Here is a 20,721-nt window from a genome sequence, read left to right as displayed (position 1 = left end):
CTGTTTGGGTCTAGTCATTGCACAGAGGGAAACCACTATTGTTCTGAATAGTTTTCGGCTGATTTCTGCATAGCAAGCAACTCAAAGAAATACCCTTTCAAGTTTTAGAGAGATCAACCCTGCCCAACCATTTGATTATTTGGAGGACAGTGGTGTTGGGGAATGAATAGAATTAGTGGAGTGCCTTGCTTTGCAAAACTGGCGAGTCAAGTCTGTGCATGAGAAGGGCTGATAGATATAGAAGGAGATTCTGAGTCAGCCCTCCTTTTTTTATGCATCCATCTAGAGTAAGTGACCATCATACACACAGCTCTGCAACTGGGGATTTTGGGGTATTCGCTTTTCTTTTCTTTTTTTTTTTTAAGATTTTATTTATTTATTTGCCAGAGAGAGACACAGCGAGAGAGGGAACACAAGCAGGGGGAGTGGGAGAGGGAGAAGCAGGCTTCCTGCCGAGCAGGGAGCCCGATGTGGGGCTTGATCCCAGGACCCTGGGATCACGACCTGAGCTGAAGGCAGACGCTTAACGACTGAGCCACCCAAGTGCCCCGGGGTATTCGCTTTTCTTAAGTAAAGACATACACGCAAAATACATACTCCTTTGTCAAAGAGAGAAAAAGTGAAATTTGGCCCCAGGTCCCTGGTTCCTCATCTGTAAAATGGGATTGTGTTCCAGATGTTCTCCCAGATTACTTGCCACAGTAAATGTCCCTATGACCGACCACACACCTGTTACCCATCATGTACCTCATCCCAAGCGGCTGCTACCTAATTGTTTTCATTTTCTCTTTGGAACAGGGTTATATAGGGGAAAGTAAAACATCAAGACAATTCAGACAGAAAAGTATAAAGAATGGCAACTTTGCATGTAATTCTAGGCTCATTATATACGAACCAAACTGTCCTGTTTAAAGGTGAGGCATCCATCTAAAGACCTGGTTTCCACAACCTGCCAAATGAGATTGCTGGGAAGTGTGTGCATGCTTTCCCAATCTTTGGCAAAGTTGCAGTCGGAATGCCCTGCTGCTCTGCTGATTTTCTCACGTTCCCTCCCAAAACATGTGCTCTTTGGGCTTCTTCACCAAAGCTACTTCCTCCTCTGTCTGCAGAGGCTCCACACCGGGTCTTAAGGATTATACTGATGCATAAAAGTGAGGTCCGTGCAAACAGGCCGTCAGAGGTAAGAGGAACGTGCTGCCTTAGAGGGAGTGGGATGAGCATCATACTGTGCAGAGAAAAAAGAGAGGAAGGGACGGGCAGGCGTGAAGTACATGGTACAACTATCAGTTGTTTTGAGCAGCTCTGGGCACCGCCCCCCCAAACTGCCTACAAATCTGAGATAATGACAATTTATCACAGCTCACTCAAAGACTTTGTAAAATGTCTCATGTAGCCCCACTGTATAAGGAAATTTTGCATTTCGGGCAAATTGTACCCATGGAAATTATTTGGGTCTGGAAACACTTTCTCTCAATGGATGTTTTATCAGTTTTTAATACCTTGGCAGGCGAGGTAGGGGAGAGGAGAGGATGAGCAGTTTTTCAGATAGTTGAAAAGCCTCGTAATAATAAGAGTGAAATACTTCACTTTTGCGTGCACGTTCACACTCTCACATTGTTTCACTTGCTCCTTACATTCAAAGGGAGGTAGGATGGTTGCTATTATTACCATTATGATGACCGTCCAGTGTTACGGATGGAGAATTGGTACCTGCACAGGTTAAGTGACTTGCTGACTCGCTCCCGATTATTAGAACACTAGACATTGGAGCCAGTCCTCGAACTCAGGTCTTTGGATGCTTGTGAAACTCTCCACAATTGCCCTGCAACACCAACCAATGGCCTCTGTCTGCTATTCCTCCCCAGCCACTGCCCTCAGACACCGCCTCCCCCCCCCCCCCCACTGGCCCATTACTTGGATGTGGATGTCCCTGGATTCAAAGCCAGTATAAGCAGGCCTGGGGAAAGCATGATGCAAGGCAAGGTCTCTGTTTTCTGTCTCCATCACTGCACATCGGTGGGAACATACAGCCAGACTGCCCTGGGGGAAGCCTGACTCTGGGCCTTAACTAGCTGTGTGACTCTGGACAAGTGACTTAGCCTCTCTGCCTCGGCTTCCTCATCTGTGACACGTGGATCATCCCAGAACCTAGGTCACGGAGTCCCTGTGGGAGACTCTGAGTTACCACTCATGCAGGGCCAGCTGGGCCGGGGTCTCGGCTGCATTTGTTTGTGGAGGTGGGGGCTCCAGGATGTGAGCACCGGGACTGCCCTGTGGTACCGGGGCCCCCCATCCACACCCTTGAGCTCTTCACCTCCCCGGGGACCAAATAAAGCCCGGGTTTTGATTTTTGATCCTGCCTTACTGTGGACGCTGCTTCCCTTGTCCTTTCAAGGCTAAAGTGTTGGAAAGAGAGAAGTCGGTGTTTGTCTGATTCTACTTCCTCACCTCTGAGACATCCCACCCCTGCCTCTTCCTGAAGCGTCCACTCCTGGTTCACTGCTATCTTCCCAATGATCGAGTCCAGTGATTTCTTCTCCTGGGTTTTCCATCTTCCTGGCTTTTTTCTTTTTAAAGGTCATTGTTTTTGCTAACCAGTCTCTTCACTCTTGCTTGGTTTTAATGACGTTTCTCCAAACTGCTTTCCTTCCTAAGTCTCCACCTTCCTTGGTGGCTCCACACTTTGCTCAGGAGGGAGGCCAGCCTCAGGGTGTTTCTCTTCTTGTTAAAAAGTATCTAGACTATGTGTGATGAATGGTCTTTGTAGCAGCTTCTAATGCAAATCTGGAGATGGCTGCTTGCCTTGCATTCCACCGCGCACACACAATGTATGATGTATATGTGCACATACACACTATGTATGTGTACATGCTACGCACAAACTGTAGGTCTGCACGCTGTTCTATGCCCACAGGTGCGCATTTGCACACACACTATACACACACACACAGACGCATACCCATATATATATATGTATACACACATACACATATCTATATGTTATATAAGCACATTATATATATACACACAGTATAGATATATATTCCCTCCTCTCTGTCTCTCTACACACACACACACACACACACACATGCACTACCATTTCATGGCTTGATCTCACGACCCATGAGATCACAACTGGAACCAGAACCAAGAGTCCGACATTTAACCTACTGAGCCACCCAGGCACCCCCTCACACTACCATTTCTGTCCTGCTTACCATTTATCTTTGCCCTTAGTACTACACTCGTTCTTGATAAATGCTGGTTCAGTGTTGCATGAATCCTGGAAGCAGTAGAAACACAGCTTTGCCATCAATCCTGTCTTTCTTCATTGGTTCCATATCCACCACTAGTCCATCCTGGCTTCCTAACTAAGGTCATGCTCACAACACATAATCTCTGCTCTAGAGGAGGTCCCAGTCTGCCAAGAAAGACCATCAGGCAAGCAAATGCATCTAACTTAATGTAGTCAGTGCTCCAATGGTGGGTATTCACAGGTAGTTAAGAGAGCCCCAGGAAAGGTGGGTCATTTGAGCAACAGAAATCAAGAATGATTTGGGCGTGGGCGCCTGGGTGGCTCAGTTGGTTAGGCGACTGCCTTCGGCTCAGGTCATGGTCCTGGAGTCCTGGGATCGAGTCCCGCATCGGGCTCCCTGCTCAGCAGGGGGGTCTGCTTCTCTCTCTGACCCTCCTCTCTCTCATGCTCTCTCTCTCTCTCAATAAATAAATAAAAATCTTAAAAAAAAAAAGAATGATTTGGGCGCCTGGGTGACTCAGTCGGTTAAGTGTCTGCCTTCGGCTCAGGTCATGATCCCAGGGTCCTGGGATCGAGTCCTGCATCAGGCTCCCTGCTCAGTGGGGAGTCTGCTTCTTCCTCTTCCCCCACCCCCTGTTTGTGCTTTCTCTCTCTCTGTCTCAAATAAAGAAATAAATTTTTTTTTTTTTTTAAAGAAGAAACCAAGAAGGATTTGTATGTGTTCACCAGGCAGGGTGAAGGGCGTCCCTGGCAGAAGCAACAACGCTGTAGGGCAGAGAGGAATAAAGGAACTTGGCTGCTGGAAAACAAGGAAGGAAGCACAGCGCTCTCTGAGAACGAGGAAGGAATGTCTTGCCACTTGACAAACCACCGTACCCGCTCAGCACTGTTTGCTCACCTGCCTCTGCACAGGGGGTTTGGAAGACGGTATGTAAAAATTGCTTCGAAGCCAATGTTAGGGCTTGCTCTTATTTGCTAATTTATAAGGAGTACATAGATGAATGAATCGAAAACTGGAAATGATATTCGGAGAAGCTCGGGTTGTATTCTCCAGGCAGCCTATTCCTTAGGGTGGCGGCGGGCGGGGGGCACCACAGATTTTAAGCCAAGGAGTGATGCGATTAGAAATGGTGGAAAAAGGTAACTGGCAGCAGAGGACGATGGTGCTGTCCTGGTTCCAGCAAGGGGACCGTTCCAAGTTCTGCTCAACTCCAATCCTGGCTCCCTGGCTTAGGCACTCTGTGAGTGTAAACCAGTTACCGAACCTATGACTCAGTTTTCTCATCTGGAAAAGGAGGGTGGTAGAATTGTGAGCAATAAGGAAGATGTTTAGAGAACTTAGCACCCTGCTTCCCATTGAGCAAGAACTCTGTGAGTCGTAGCTCTTTTGTTACAAGCTGTTCAAAAAGCATTATGATTGCAGACAGGATATAATAAGCTTGTTCCCAAACAAGTGCAGGTAAAGTAGAGAGGAAGAAATGGATCTCTCTTTTGTCAGAAAAACAACACAAGCTCGTGGAAAAATTTCAAACACTTGAGAACAGTGTGAAGTAGAGTAACTTCCATCCCCACTCCGTGAACTCATTTCCACTGCAGGTATAATCAAAGTTAACCCTTCTTTGGGTTACCAGACCAGAAAGCCAGTCATTCACAGTCTCTCAGTCTCTTTTTCAGCTAGGATGCATTAAAGGGTTTATGAAAGTAAAAAAAAAAAAAAAAAAAAAAAGTGCAAGTTAGTGTGAACAGAAATTTTTAGACAAAAGCCCAAGGGCATTTCCTCCCTCTAAATATCTTTTGCTTATTTCCTTTTTCTGTACTTTTTGATCACGACTCAAAACAAGAAGGGAAACTTAAGTTGTCTGTCTTCCCCAGCTTCTATGGGCAGCTTGCTCGCCGGGCTGGCAGAAAGGGCAGGACGGAGGAAAAGCAAAGTTCTCCTCGCTCCCTGCAGCTGGGAGCCTCCTTGCCACCTCTCCTCATGCCTACAGCCCTTCCTTGGCCCCTCTTTTGGAAACTCCACTCTCTGCCTTTGCTACTGGAGAGAGAGGTGTCTGAAAGAAGAGGCCACATCTTACAGATCTTTGATTCCTTGGCAGGTGCTCAGTCAGTGTCTCTGGCATGCAGGCTTTGGGGTTTGAAGCCCGAACAGGCTGTGGCTGAGCTCCCTGTTTTTCCATTTTTCAGGAAACCATTGAGTCCCTTGGGACATCAGTTTCCCTCTCTATGAAATGGGTGGAGGTTGGGGGTAAACGGGAAGTGGGTTGCCTTGGTCCTCAGGCTGCTGTGGAGACCTAAGGAGACAGAGCAGTAGGTTGCTAAGGGAGGAGTGGATGCTCCGCGTGCACCATGTGATGACGTGGACCTTGGGCATGTCTGGAAGGTGCTGAGGTGACGTGGCTCCTGTCTCCATCCATCTCTGCCACAGCGATCCTGCATCACCGCTTTCTCCATCAGCCCTGCCTCGAGGGCTCATGCCGACCTCCCTTCCTTGAAATCCTCTCCTCTCTAAGCCCTGGTTCTTGCCTCCCTGCTAAATCTCGGGAGAATACAGGAGGGGAGGGCACTTCAGAGTGACCAGAGACAGAGGAAGCTGGCCCCTGGGCAGCGAGTTTGCAGAAGGAACCCCGGGCTGAGACGCTCCAGAAGAGGGCTCTTCTTTCTCTCTGTGCCAAGGATGAATGCCAAGCCAAGAGCTGCAGCTGGCTACAGAACTAGAATTTGGGAGCTCAGGGCTTTTGAAAGAAGCCTCATGTATTTGGACACTAAGTGGAAAAAAACTTACCCCCTACCAGGCACTTTGAGTTCCCAGTGAAGCGGACAAGAGGGCTCATCCCTGGCAGTGGGTTTGATGAGATCCAGCGGAGCCGAGGGAAGATAGCTCATGAGCTGACACTGTCAAGCCAAAGAGATTGTACAAATGCTAAGACTGAGACGACACTGTCCAGTTTCCCTATTTGGTGAATAAGGAAACTGAGGCTCAGGCATGGGAAGTGACTTCTCCTGGGTCACACAGCTGGGCGAGAACTAAGATCTGTGCTCCCCCGGGTGCCTCCCTGCGGATTCCCTCCCACCCTCGGGTCCTCAGAGCCTCCTGCCCAGTAGCAGAAACGTGCTTACACTGCCTAGAAATTGTTGCAATCCATAGTCTTTGTTAATCACTCGCATAAACACAACATAATCAGCTCTGCTGACTTTTAGCAACTTGAGTGAGATGTTTATTCCGCACTTGGCTAAGATCTATCCCGCCATATACTTTTTTTTTTTTTAAAGATTTTATTTATTTATTTGAGAGAGAGAGAGAATGAGAGATAGCGAGCACATGAGGGGGGGGAGGGTCAGGAAGGAGAAGCAGACTCCCTGCCGAGCAGGGAGCCCGATGCGGGACTCGATACCGGGACTCCAGGATCACGACCTGAGCCGAAGGCAGTCGCTTAACCGACTGAGCCACCCAGGCGCCCCCGCCATATACTTTTGCAGGTAATTGGTGTGAACTTTTATTATGTCCCTGCGAACCCTGATAATCTCTGTTTAGAGAATGTTTAAGAAAGCATCCATATCATGGAGTACAATGAACTCAGCAACGAGGAATGAGACTATTTGTACATGCAACAACAAGGATGAATCTTACAACAATTACGATAAGTAAGGGAAGCCAGACAAAAAGAGTATGTCCTCTATGGTTCTATTTACATAAAACTTCAGGAAAAGCAAGTGAATCCGTTGTGACAGACAGTGGGTCAGTAGTTGTTTAGGGGAGGGAGTGGGCCTCAAAGATGCATCACCATGGGGCACGAGGAAACTTTTAGGGAAGACGGTTATGTTCACTATCTTGATTGTAGTGCTGGTTTCATGGGTGTATATAAAGATATGTTGAAATTTATCAAACTGTATACTTTAAATATATGTAGGGTTTATTATACCTCAATTATACTGAAAAATAATGATGATCACATCAATGATGATTAATCATTTATGAATTTTAGCTTTGGAGCCAATTCACCATGAGAAAAATATGGCAGGGGACATCATGATCGCATCATAAGTACACACATACCTACACAGAGTCTAAGATCTATCTTTTGCCCATCTGTACTCCTGACCTATCGGAAACAGACACCCTCACAAGGAAGAAGACCTACTTGAGAGCCTACAAAATTGGGACCCCTTTCTCTGAGGACCTCCCCTCCCCCCCCATCATATACACAGCCAGGTTAGAGTCCTGTAGCCATGTTGTACTATACGATCTGTCTATTGTGGCCACAGCTTTCTGGACCTGGGTCGGAAATCTTTTTCACAGAGGAATAAATAGACTCTCCCAGGAATTTACAATATGTAAACAAGGGGGTCGAGATGACCATTTTGGGCTACCATCTCGTGCCCTGTGAATGGCGATGCATCGGAAGCTCGTCTACAGAACAAAGGAAGGATGAGCAGATTTTCAGGGAGGAGAGATGAGATGCACACATCCCTGGAAAGAGAGTGAGGGGAAGGAGAGTAGAGAGAGCAGCCAGCTGCTTGGGTTCCTGAGGGGTCCATACGCCACGTTCTGGGTGTTAAGCCCGCTATAGGTCCTGCCTTTGCATTTCGTGACTTTCCATGAAATGTCTCTCCTTACTTGTGAGATGTCACTGTGGTTCTCGTACGCAAAGATAACATGGTTAAAACACAAGGGTTCTGGGGCGCCTGGGTGGCTCAGTCGTTAAGCGTCTGCCTTTGGCTCAGGTCATGATCCCGGGGTCCTGGGATCAAGCCCCGCATCGGAATCCCTCCTCAGCGGGAAGCCTGCTTCTCCCTCTCCCACTCCCCCTGCTTGTGTTCCTGCTGTCGCTGTGTCTCTCTCTGTCAAATAAATAAATAAAATCTTTAAAAAAAAAAAAAAGAAATTAACCAATTCATTTCCATGACCTGTTCCATTCCTCCTTTCAATTCTGTCAGTTTTTGCTTTGTGTATTTTGGTACTTTATTGTTAGGTGTGTATATATATTTATAATTTTATATCTTCCTGGTCTACTGACCCTTTAGTCATTGTGAAATACTCCTCTTTCACTCCAGCAATATTTTTTTTTGTTTTAAAGTCTATTTTGTGTGATATCATTATAACAACTATAACTTTCTTATGGCTATGGTTTGTATAATACATCTTTTTCCATCATTTACTTTAAATAAATTTGTGTCTTTGGGGCACCTGGGTGGCTCAGTCATTAAGCGTCTGCCTTCGGCTCAGGTCATGATCCCAGGGTCCTGGGATCAAGCCCCGCATTGGGCTCCCTGCTCAGCGGGAAGCCTGCTTCTCCCTCTCCTCCCTGCTCGTGTTCTCTCTTGCTATCTCTCTCTCTCAAATAAATAAATAAACTCTTAAAAAAAAAAACCCACAAAGTTTCTGTGACATCTTTCTGACTTCAGGTGGAAGGAGGAAATCCCTTAGATGCCAACCAGTCTAGGAGTTGTGAGTGGTTTTCCCCAGTGGACACCAAATAGGTATATCCTAAGTGATGGCCGGAGGCTGTGTGAGTGGAATTACATAACGTGTGGCCTTTTTCGACTGACTTCTTTCAAGTAAAATAACATGTTCAAGATTCATCCATGTTGTAGCACCTATCAGTACCTATTCTTTTTTATTGTCGAATATTTCATTGTATGGATATACTACATTTTGTCTATCCATTCACCAGTTGTTTGACATTTGGGCCGTTTCCCCCTTTGGCTGCTATTGTGAATAACGCTGCTATGAACATTCATGCAGATTTTTTTGTGGGGACATACGTTTTCATTTCTCTTGGGTATAACCAGGAGTGGGATTACTGGGCCATACGGTAACACTTTATTGAGAAATTGCCACACTGTTCTAAAATTAAATGCATTCTTTGTCATTCCCACCAGAAATGCATGGGTGTTCCAATTTCTTCACATTCTCCCAATATCTGTTGTTTTCGTTTTTAAAAATTATAGCCATTCTCGTGGGTGTAAAGTGGTCTTTTGCTGTGGTTTGATTTGTATTTCCTTAATGACTAAAGATGTCAAGCCTTTGCTCATGTGATTACTGGTCATTAGCATATCTTCTTTGAAGAAATGCCTATTAAAGTCCTTTGCCCTTTTATTTTTGGTTTTTGTTATAGAGTTGTAAGAGTTCTTTATATATTCTGGACACCAGACCCTTATCAGATATGTGATATACAAATATTTAAGCATATTTAAGACAGTTGATTTAAAGTTCTTGTTGGGGCATCTGGGTGGCACAGTCAGTTAAGCATCTGACTCTTGGGTTTCGGCTCAGGTCATGATCTCAGGGTTGTGAGAGGGAGCCCTGCGTCAGGCTCTGCACTCAGCTCAGGGTCTGCTTGGGATTCTCTCTCTCCCTCTCCCTCTGCGCCCCAGGCCCTGCTCACTCTTTCTCTATCTCAAATAAATAAATAAATCTTTAAAAAAATAAAGTCTTTGTCTACTAAGTCCACAGTGTTTCCTTAGGGACAGCGTCTTTTAGTTGCTTTCCCCTCCTATGAATGAGCCATACTTGATTGTTTCTTTGCATGGCTCGTAATTTTTGTGAAAAGCAGACATTTCGAATATTATGTGATGGCAGCTCCATAAATGAGACTCTTTCTCCTCTGCAGGTTGTGTTGTTCCTGCTGATTGTCGTTTAGTGGTTTTTCCAAAGCCTGAAATGCCTGGAAGCAACAAATACCCCAGTCACTGCAAGCGGACTCTGTTAGGACCCACTTTGAACCCTCAGCCTGGCAGCTTACAACTCTGCCTTCATCTTCGTTTCCTGCTTGCCCGGAGCCTGAAGGTCAGTCAGAGGTGAAAGCTTAGGGCCTTTTTCCATCTTTCTTGAGCATACACACAGCCCTGGGTTTATGTATGACCTTTAGATTCCCGGGAATATTTTGGAACTTTTCAGAGTTTTTTCCCCCAATGCATCTTTCTTTTCCTAATTTTCTTAATTTGGGTGAGTTGATTTCCAAGCTTTTGGTTAGTTGATGGCTTGTTGAACTCCCTGAGCAGCAGTGACAGATACATTTACTTGTAAACATTATTGACAAATTCCACCCCCCAGGGCATTTGGCTCAGCACTGTGTGAGCTCTGAGTTAAGACTAGATAAAGGCAAGTAAGTGGGGCGGATCCTCAAGGAAAACACAAGGCTGATCAAAACCAACAACCGTGATTCTTTGTGAATGGAGTCCATTCTTCTGCTTGGACCTGGATTCCTGTACTGGGAATGTGGGCTGTTTCTTCAAGGCCACCGCTGAGCTCGGGGGTGGGAGTTGGGATTAAGGTAAGTTAAAATGACATAAACTCTCGGTTATCCCCTATATCTTTATTTTCCTTCTACTTGTTCTATTAATGACTGAAAATGGGTTTTGAAATCTCTGCTTATAGTTGCAGGCGTATCTATTTCTTCTCTTGGTTCTATCAGTTTTTGCTTCGTGTATTTTGAACTCTGTTACATGAGGTATAGAAACGTCTAGGATTATTACGCACTCCTAATTTATTGAGCACCTACTCTGTGGCAAGAGTTCTCCTACTTGCTTTCTCTATGTAACTTCCTTCCCTTGTTAAAAGTGTATTCAGGGGGCATCTGGGTGGCTCAGGTGGTTAAAAAAAGGAAGTGTATTCAGTATCCACGATCTCAGTTTTAGAGAGGAAAAGAAATTCGACATACAAGGTTTTATATGGCAGGAGAAAAACCTAAGCAGTTAGATGCCAGAGTCCTTGGTTTTCACGAGTGTGTTGTTTTAGGTATGCAGTGGTGATTCCAACTCTGGGCCAGGCCAGGGGAAGGGATCGTAACCTCCCTTGGAAACTTGGCCTTTTGTTGCAATTGAACTGGTTCCAATTTTGGCACATCTCACACACACCTCTTATTGAGATGAGAAAACAACACACATTTGCTGGCAAAATAGAAGGAATTAAGGTTGGAGCTAACTTTTGAATTGCACGTTTCTGTTCGTCTCTTCTAGTAATGTCTGCATGGCCTGAGAGAGCTGAGCTCTGTCTTCTTTTCCCTGGGTTGCACAAAAGCAGTCCCAAGGTGGCTGATGGGAAAAAGGAAGCATCTTAAATAGCTATCTATCAGTGAGTTCATAAGACCCACTGCCAAAGAAGCTCAACGGCTAACCCTACTTTGCTCATCGAGCCTCCTTCAAATGCTTCCCCCGAGCCCGTTTGTTTCCTGCTGAATCATTCAGAGCCAGGGACATTGACCTTTTAGTCAAAAGCAGGGATTTGAGTTTTGGCTTTTCACTTCCTGACTTGGTGACTTTGGGAAGGTGATTTAAGTGATCTGTAAAATGGATCTACTCATAGTGCTTACAAAGAAAAAAAAAAGCTATTTTGATAGTAATATGTAAAATGCTACTTAAATACCGGGTACTATTATTATAATTATCTCTCTTTATAAATAGAGGAAGCCTGTTTCCTTCAGTGTCTGCTTGGCAGTCCAAGTCAATACTGATAACTGTCATTTCTGAGTCCCTTCCATGGGGGAGGCACTATTATCTACCTGGTCTCATTTAGCCCTCATTTAACCTATCAAACTTGTAGGATCTTTTTCACTGTCACTTTTTTACAGAGGAAATCAAGACTCAGAGTGGTTACATGACTTGCTCAGAATCATGCCCAGAGTGAGGGGCGCCTGGGTGGCTCTGTCGGTTAAGCGTCTGTCTTCGGCTCACGTCATGATCGCAGGGTCCTGAGATCGAGCCCCTCATCGGGCTCCCTGCTCCATGGGAAGCCTACTTCTCCCTCTCCCACTCCCTCTGCTTCTGTTCCCTCTCTCCCTGTGTCTCTCTCTGTCAAATAAATAAATAAAATCTTAAAAAAAAATAATGCCCAGAGTGTATACGGGAACCAGGATACAAAGTCAATTTTAAGCAATGCCTCTTTCTCCCACACACCTCCCCTCTACTGCATCCCTGAAATGATGGAGATGCTCTCCTGAGCCTGCCATGCACAGCCATGCAGGTTGTACACTGAACAACTCCAGGGAGTGACATTTTCATCGGTATCAATTTGAACAGCGCCCCCTGGAGATGCGCAGTGCACAACCTGCAGACACATATGATGAGGTTCCGGAGCAGTTAATGGGGTTTGTTCAGAAAGCAGAGAAGATTTTGCTGCAACCACATCTTCAACCCTGCATTCCTTCTTGTAATTGTTCTTGGAGGTACTTTCCATACTTTTAAAATTCTGAGTAAATGACCTGAAGGGGCCTGACCACACTACATTTTAGCATGTGGTGTGATTTTCTCAACGTGATGGTGATGGACGTGCCTGAGTTTGTACTGTTCTTTGGGTATTTACCTTCTGCATGTGCCTCCGTGCTTGACACCCTCCAAACAGCGACTGAATCACCTCGCTGCATTTGATGGTATGATGCCAGAACATGGGCAAAAACGACTTATCTTTGAGTTCATCCTCGAAGATTTCCTTCATGTCCTTGTGTGTACGTCAGCCACTCCAAGTCTTAGAGGCCGTCTTCTGTGAAATAAACTCCCTCATGTCTCATTTCCAGAAAATGCAGCTCAACACTGCTCTGTGCCTTAGGCTGTGAGTGCCTTTATTCAGACATGAGAGGAAATGTGAGTTTAGGGATGAGATAGAGGACATGAATAGTTTTCACTGGGGCGTGTTTCCTTTTTCTCTAGCCCCACTTTCTAGATGCTCTGGTTTACCGAGGTCTTTCCCTAGCAGCCAAGCTTCGATAATGCTGTTTGCATGCAAAGGAGGCAGTAGAAATACTAACTTTCAGTAGATCTGAGCAAGGTCTGTGCTCTGGGCTAGGCACACTTAGTGGTTTTATTTAATGACCTCAGGAATAGTAACAAAAAGATTATTCTACTTCCCTTACATGTATTTGGGTTTTATAGAATGCTTTCACAGTCGGGAGCTTTGATCTGTATCACAACCTTGTGAAGTTGGATGGACAGATAACTTCATGTCTTGCAAAAGACATATCTGGAATACAAGGCTAGAGATGTCCAACACGATGTCCAAGTTCACAAAGCAAATAAGAGTCTGGACCGTGTTTGAGCTTTCCTTCCCAGGATTCCCACAGCAACCACTGCATCCATTTGGAGGTCATGGAGACTTAAATCCTTTGCATTTTTTCAATTCCTTAGTGAAAAGATCCACTATGGCAATGTAGAGAACATTTAAAACCTCTCTAAATTATCACAGTGATTTTAAGCTAAATCCAGAGAGTATTCTGGCAGGATCAATCTATGTCATTGTAAGCTGCCTCATCCTGAAATAGCCCTTTCTATAATTCTCCCCCATTCTACCTCATCTACAAGAAGCAACATAAACAGCAAGGGGCAGAACTCCAACTGTCCTCTGTCAAGAATTGCTTCAGCAACAACTACCCCAAGACCAAGCAGGTATTCACAACCCCCTATGACCTACTGAGCGGAGGTAGAGCACAAACAGTGCTGACTATTGATTGTCACTCAGCCAGATTATTATTATTTTTTTAAAGATTTTATTTATTTATTTGACAGAGAGAGAGCACAAGCAGGGGGAGCGGCAGGCGAAGGGAGAGGGAGAAGCAGGCTCCCCGCTGAGCAGGGAGCCCAACTTGGGGCTCCATCCCAGGACCCCGGGATCTTGACCTGAGCTGAAGGCAGATGCCCAACTGACTGAGTCACCCAGGTGCCCCGTTCTGCCAGATTATGATGCTATATTCACTCTCAGGGACTTGGAAATAACTTTATCCTCTCAGAAAACTGTGCTTACACCCTCACATGGTTCCTTCTCCTACTTCTGTCTTCAAATGTGGTCTTCGGCAGGGGCCCAAGTCTTTTGCGTCTAAATGTGTATGGTGATAGACCCATATACATTAAGGCCCATCATGAACTATTGACAAAGAGGGACGTCCTGTTCTCTTTCAACATCTAAGTTCTTGTGAATAATTGAATGAGCTTGGAGTAGGCTGCTCTTGATGTGAAAGGTAAATATTAACGTTGAAAATAGATACGTCTTGGGGCGCCTGTGTGGCTCAGTCAGTTAAGCATCTGACTTTAGCTCAGGTCATGATCTCAGGGTCCTGGGATTGAGCCCCGCATTGGGCTCCTTGTTCTGTGGGAAGCCTGCTTCTCACTCTTCCACTCCCCCTGCTTGTGTTCTCTCTCTCGCTGTGTCTCTCTCTGTCAAATAAATAAAATCTTAAAAAAAAAAAAAAGAAAATAGATACGTCTTTTAATTCAGTGGAAACTGGTGCTGACCCACAGCTCAAGGAGGAGTTGAGCACAGAGATCGGACTGGGACAGGTTGGAATGAGAGAGAGAATTCAGGAGACAGAGAGTTAAGTTTTGAGGTTTCCGAGTTCCTTGTGTGTCTTGACATGGTTCCAAAAATGTCTTCCAAGTGAAATACAATGGCAGTAATTCCATTGAATTTTAGTGTTTCTGACTCCCTCCAGCTCCCTTAGGGTATACACCTTTAATCAAATCTTAGCTAGCGGGAAAAGAGTTTACACCGTGTAAGCACCATGGGAGGTGCTCCCTCTGATTAACGAGAAACATCCAACAAGACAAGAAGGGGAGAGTGGAATATGGCATTGGAAACTCTTTGTTGGAGACAAATACTTGAAATACTTGAAAATGTTCGAGGGTGACGGTTTACCACTTTTCTTTCTTGTCTTAACTGAAATTTCATGTGGCTACGATATAAAACATAAGGAGAGATAATTGGAGCTGTTATGGTTGAATGGGGAGATGGTCACACAGAGCCTACTTGATCTGTCACCCATATAGCCTCTGGGGAAACATCTGAGGCACTTCAAGAGCTTGAAGGAACACAGTGAAAACCCAGGGGACTAGGGAATTTCTAGAATTTCATTGTGGGGAATGAGGTGTTTGTTCTTGAGCAATTGCCAGAGGAGGTCAAGGAAGAGGGGATTAGGGTGTGAACTCTTGATGGGAAGGATTCTAAGTTACTTCTTTCTATATGGTTGGTGACAAGCATAAGACCGGGCTCATGGTAGGTGCTAATTAATTCAGCAGTCTGTTAAATAAGTCACTGTATTTTCCAAAATCTGTATTTGAGTGACAAAAGTACCTAAAACCAAGGGAGCACAGGAAAGTAAGTATCTTAAGGAGAAAGCATGCGGGCCTTCTGTGACTTGATGTCCTCATCAGTTGCCTCCCTGGAGAAAATGAGGCCTACCGAGGAACAAAATTGGTTAACATTAATGAATTTTCCAGCTTAATGAAGCTGTACCCTGATATATTGTCAGGTTGAGTTCATACCTTCCCTTGAAGTTGGTCGTAAGAACCTGTAAACCGTGGTTTTCAAATTTTAGAGTACCTAAGAATCACTCCAGGAAGTGGTAAACAACATAAATTTTGGATTGTACACTAGAGGTTCTGATTCAGCAGGTCTCGGGTAGGAACAAGGAGCCCTTTTACAAATGGCTCACAGGCTATAATTTGAGAAACCCTGATTGCCGTGGGCAAAAGATGCAGGAGATGAGAGGTAACTGTGTATTCTCGGAGGTGACAGCTATCCTTCTAGATTTTGTGAATTCTGGGCAAAGTAGAATCCCTGCACCAACATCGAAGGCAGCCCCAATGCATTCTATTCCTCCAGAGGCTCCCACAATGGGAAATTCCACCTCTGCAGGCTTTCCAGCCCATGCCCTGCATGGGGCTTGCCAGGTGGAGGCCTTGGGAAGGTGACCCCAACTATAGCAGTCGCCCAGATTTGCTCTCTTGACACATTTCTATCAAACCCTGGAATGGCCCCAAAGTTGTAGTTGGAATGTGTTCCAAAGAATGTGGGAAGAGTGACACAGCAATGCAGTGGGAATCTCTGTAACCACATTCTTTCAAGAAAGCCATTTTATTAGAGACTATTGAAACCTACCAGCAGGACAGGATGGAAAAACCATATTCCTTTGTCAATATGGTATTTTCCTAGTAGCTAAATATTATGACTGTAAAGCCATGACCTTTAGATGGTAATAACAACTGATATTTGTATCATAAGTGTATTTAGAGTATCAATTTTATTTTATTTTATTTTAATTCCAGTATAGTTAACATACAGTGTTATATTGGTCTCAGGTGTGCAATATAGTGATCCAACAATTTTATACATTACTCAGCGCTAATCAAGACGAGTGCCCTCCTTCATCCCCATCACCTGTTTCACCCATCTCCCCCACCCACACACACACCCGGCCACCCCACCCCCAGGTCACCACCAGTTTATTCTCTGTAGCTAAGAGTATGTTTTGGTTTGTTTCTTTCTTTGTTCACTTGTTTCGTTTCTTACATTTCACATATGACTGAAATCTAGAATATTAAGTAATTTTTGAAACAAAAATAGCATCTGAAATGATGCTGGTTTCATAATCAGTTTCAAGGTAAAAAAATTTTTTTTTAATACCTTAGAGGATGGTTGAAATACTATGTAGCAGACAAAAGCCTCTGAAGGCAGGTTAGAAAGGGAACTCCCTTCCCGCCCCCCCCCTCCAGAATGTTCTGAGCAACAGTGGCGTCTTTATAGGAGGTGTGAATTAGTCACATCATGTCTCATTGGAATGGATCAGTGATGGTATCTTTTGTTTCAACAAAATACTGAATAATCAGTCTTTTACAGCCCAAACATCCCCAGATTATTGATGAGGTCTGTCATCCCTCAATCATCCCTCAATCTTGTCAGCTCTTACTCAGAAATAGCTAAGTGGGGAACACCACACCAAAATTCATAGAACTTAAAAACATTCAACTGAAGATTCCTGCCAAGAAGACTTTTGATACTTAGAGTTCTCTTACAGAAACAATGTTTTTCAATCTTTTGGGAACATATGTCTCCCTTTTTTGAAGGTTTTATTTATTTATTTGTCAGAGAGAGAGAGAGCACAAGCAGGGGGAGTGGCAGAGAGAGAGGGAGAAGTAGGCTTCCCCGCTGAGCAAGGAGTCCAAGGCGGGACTCGATCCCAGGACCCCGGGATCATGACCTGAGCTGAAGGCTGAAGCTTAACCAGCTGAACCACCCACATGTTCCCATATGTCTCCCTTTTAATTAACATTAAAATACTCAAAATTTCATCTTGCCCCAATAATGCCCCCTTCTTCCTTTGAGAATCACTAAATTTTTCATGGATGGAACTGTGAGCAGGGATTCTTAAAAATATTCTTCTGCAAGTACAGAATAGAATATAGCTGGGTGATCAAGACCTCTAGAGTAGAAGTTAAAAAAAAAAATGATGGGTTTTATTCATCCGCATGACCCTTACTCCATTAAATATAGTCTTGTACAACTCACCTCCCTCTTTAGTCCTTGGTGTGTGTTCTGACATTTTTTCATTTATGAACCTCAATCTCTAACTTCCTTCCAGCTCTGATATGTTCTATTACGCCACCAGAAATACAACAGCTATAAATTGTCATGACGACAGATGGGAAAGGTAAAGTGGCTGGCTTGTTTCCCAGGCAGATAATTTTCTCAGAGGAGACTCTGGAGAGCAAGTCACTGTATGGGAAGGAGCGGAAACAGTATCAAGGGTCCAATCAGTGCTAGTCTGTTATCTGGAAAAGACTGGGTACAGAAACATGGATGCCAGAATAGCTAGATAAATATAGAACCATAAGAGGAAACTGCTCTTCCCCTGCCCAGAAGGCTCAGCTCTGCTCAAAGTACTGCTGTGAAAAAGTTCACCAACGACAGAAGATCTACTCTCATGGAAAGGGCCTGGAAGTATTTTCTTTCCTTGGCACATAGGTTGAGACAGTTTGCAGTGGTCCTCTGAGCCGAAAGCGAAGCTGTGTTCTGACAAGGATCGAGTGGTTCTTTCCCTTTCGGGAACGCCAGCTAGATGGCCATCCTGCCGCTGTCTGATAAATTAGAATCAAGCAATGAGAGTATAAACTGAGGGCTCTGTGGAGACAGAAAAATGGCAGGAAGAGTCATAGGGCTAGAAGTTCCTTCTAGAGATCATTGTTGGCATTTGTATGAAATTTGCCCTGCCTTCCAATTCTTAAATACTCCTCAGATAAACACTTCAAATCTTTACGTAAGGAAATCACTGGGAAACCAATTATTTTCCTCATCAAAGAATTGCAATATATGCTTTTTACCCCTAAAATTACATATACGTGCCTACGACATTTGTAGATATTGTTTATAATGTATCAGGTCTAAAAAATATACACCTAATTTTTTAAAGAGGTCATCTGGATATTAAGATTACAATTTAAGATTACAATTGCTTTCTTTCCTGTGCTTTTTATACCTAGAGAAAGAGATTTATTTTAAGGAATTAACTCATGTGACTATGACTTCAATAAGCTGAAGACCGGAAAGAGCCAGGTGGTAGCTCCAATATGCTCTTTGATTTCCAATTTTTCTTTTTTTTTTAATTTATTTTTTTATTCTTATGTTAATCCCCAAACATTGCATCATTAGTTTTATTTTTTTTTTTTTTTTAAGATTTTATTTATTTATTTGAGAGAGAGAGGATGAGAGACAGAGAGCACAAGAGGGGGGAGGGTCAGAGGGAGAAGCAGACTCCCTGCCGAGCGGGGAGCCCGATGTGGGACTCGATCCCGGGACTCCAGGATCACGACCTGAGCCGAAGGCAGTTGCTTAACCAACTGAGCCACCCAGGCGCCCGCATCATTAGTTTTAGATGTAGTGTTCCATGATTCATTGTTTGTGCATAACACCCAGTGCTCCATGCAGAATGTGCCCTCCTCAATACCCACCACCAGGCTAACCCATCCTCCCACCCCCCTCCCCTCTAGAACCCTGTTTGTTTTTCAGAGTCTATAGTCTCTCATGGTTCGTCTACCCCTCCGATTTCCCCCGCTTCATTCTTCCCCTACTGCTACCTTCTTCTTTTTTTTTTTCCTTAACATATATTGCATTATTTGTTTCAGAGGTACAGATCTGAGAGTCAACAGTCTTGCACAATTCACGGCACTTACCAGAGCACATACCCTCCCCACTGTCTATCACCCAGTCACCCCATCCCTCCCACCCCACCCCCCACTCCAGCAACCCTCAGTTTGTTTCCTGAGATTAAGAATTCCTCATATCAGTGAGGTCATATGATACATGTCTTTCTCTGATTGACTTATTTCGCTCAGCATAACACCCTCCAGTTCCATCCACGTCGTTGCAAATGGCAAGATCTCATTCCTTTTGATGGCTGCATAATATTCCATTGTATATATATACCACATCTTCTTTATCCATTCATCTGTTGGTGGACATCTTGGCTCTTTCCACAGTTTGGCTATTGTGGACATTGCTGCTATAAACATCGGGGTGCACGTACCCCTTCGGATCCCTACTTTTGTATCTTTGGGGTAAATACCCAGTAGTGCAATTGCTGGATCATAGAGTAGCTCTGTTTTCAACTTTTTGAGGAACCTCCCTACTGTTTTCCAGAGTGGCTGCACCAGCTTGCATTCCCACCAACAGTGTAGGAGGGTTCCCCCTTCTCTGCATCCCCGCCAACATCTGTCGTTTCCTGACTTGTTAATTTTAGCCATTCTGACTGGTGTGAGGTGGTATCTCATGGAGGTTTTGATTTGGATTTCGCTGATGCCGAGCGATATTGAGCACTTTTTCATGTGTCTGTTGGCCATTTGGATGTCTTCTTTGGGAAAATGTCTGTTCATGTCTTCTGCCCATTTCTTGATTGGATTCTTTGTTCTTTGGGTGTTGAGTTTGATGAGTTCTTTACAGATTTTGGATACCAGTCCTTTATCTGATATGTCATTTGCAAATATCTTCTCCCATTCTGTCGGTTGTCTTTTGGTTTTGTTGACTGTTTCCTTTGCTTTGCAAAAGCTTTTTATCTTGATGAAGTTCATTTTTGCCCTTGCTTCCCTTGCCTTTGGTGATGTTTCTAGGAAGAAGTTGCTTCGGCTGGGGTCAAAGAGGTTGCTGCCTGTGTTCTCCTTTAGGATTTTGATGGACTCCTGTCTCACATTGAGGTCTTTCAACCATTTGGAGTCTATTTTTGTGTGTGGTGTAAGGAAATGGTCCAGTTTCATTCTTCTGCATGTGGCTATCCAATTTTCCCAACACCATTTGTTGAAGAGACTGTCTTTGTTCCATTGGACATTCTTTCCTGCTTTGTCAAAGATGAGTTGACCATAGAGTTGAGGGTCCATTTCTGGGCTCTCTATTCTGTTCCATTGATCTATGTGTCTGTTTTTGTGCCAGTACCATGCTGTCTTGATGATGACAGCTTTGTAATAGAGCTGGAAGTCCGGAATTGTGATGCCGCCAGCTTTGCTTTTCTTTTTCAACATTCCTCTGGCTATGCGGGGTCTTTTCTGGTTCCATACAAATTTTAGGATTCTTTGTTCCATTTCTTTGAAAAAAGTGGATGGTATTTTGATGGGGATTGCATTGAATGTGTAGATTGCTCTAGGTAGCATTGACATCTTCACAATATTTGTTCTTCCAACCCATGAGCATGGAACGTTTTTCCATTTCTTTGTGTCTT

The 20,721-nt window shown here is 44.4% G+C and overlaps 1 protein-coding gene across 5 annotated transcripts in view; it reads left to right on the top strand.

The window, feature by feature from the left end:
* The window catches only part of CH25H (cholesterol 25-hydroxylase), a 47,207-nt gene that overhangs the window by 2,878 nt on the left and 23,608 nt on the right, over positions 1-20,721 (top strand). For 2 of the 5 annotated variants that reach the window (XR_008506310.2, XR_010412417.1), the window contains exons 2-3: positions 3,986-4,183; positions 9,868-10,043. The gene's annotated coding sequence lies outside the window, so the exon portion shown is untranslated. The other 3 variants (XR_010412416.1, XR_010412414.1, XR_010412415.1) reach the window with 3 other exon arrangements.

This window comes from Mirounga angustirostris, unplaced genomic scaffold (assembly GCF_029215605.1).
Source record: "Mirounga angustirostris isolate CCGP_5_RB_7025 unplaced genomic scaffold, mMirAng1.0.hap1 SCAF_6, whole genome shotgun sequence".
NCBI classification, from domain to species: Eukaryota; Metazoa; Chordata; class Mammalia; order Carnivora; family Phocidae; genus Mirounga; species Mirounga angustirostris.
The sequence above is the reverse complement of the archived record's forward strand: the minus strand, read 5'-3'. Positions and strand labels throughout refer to the sequence as shown.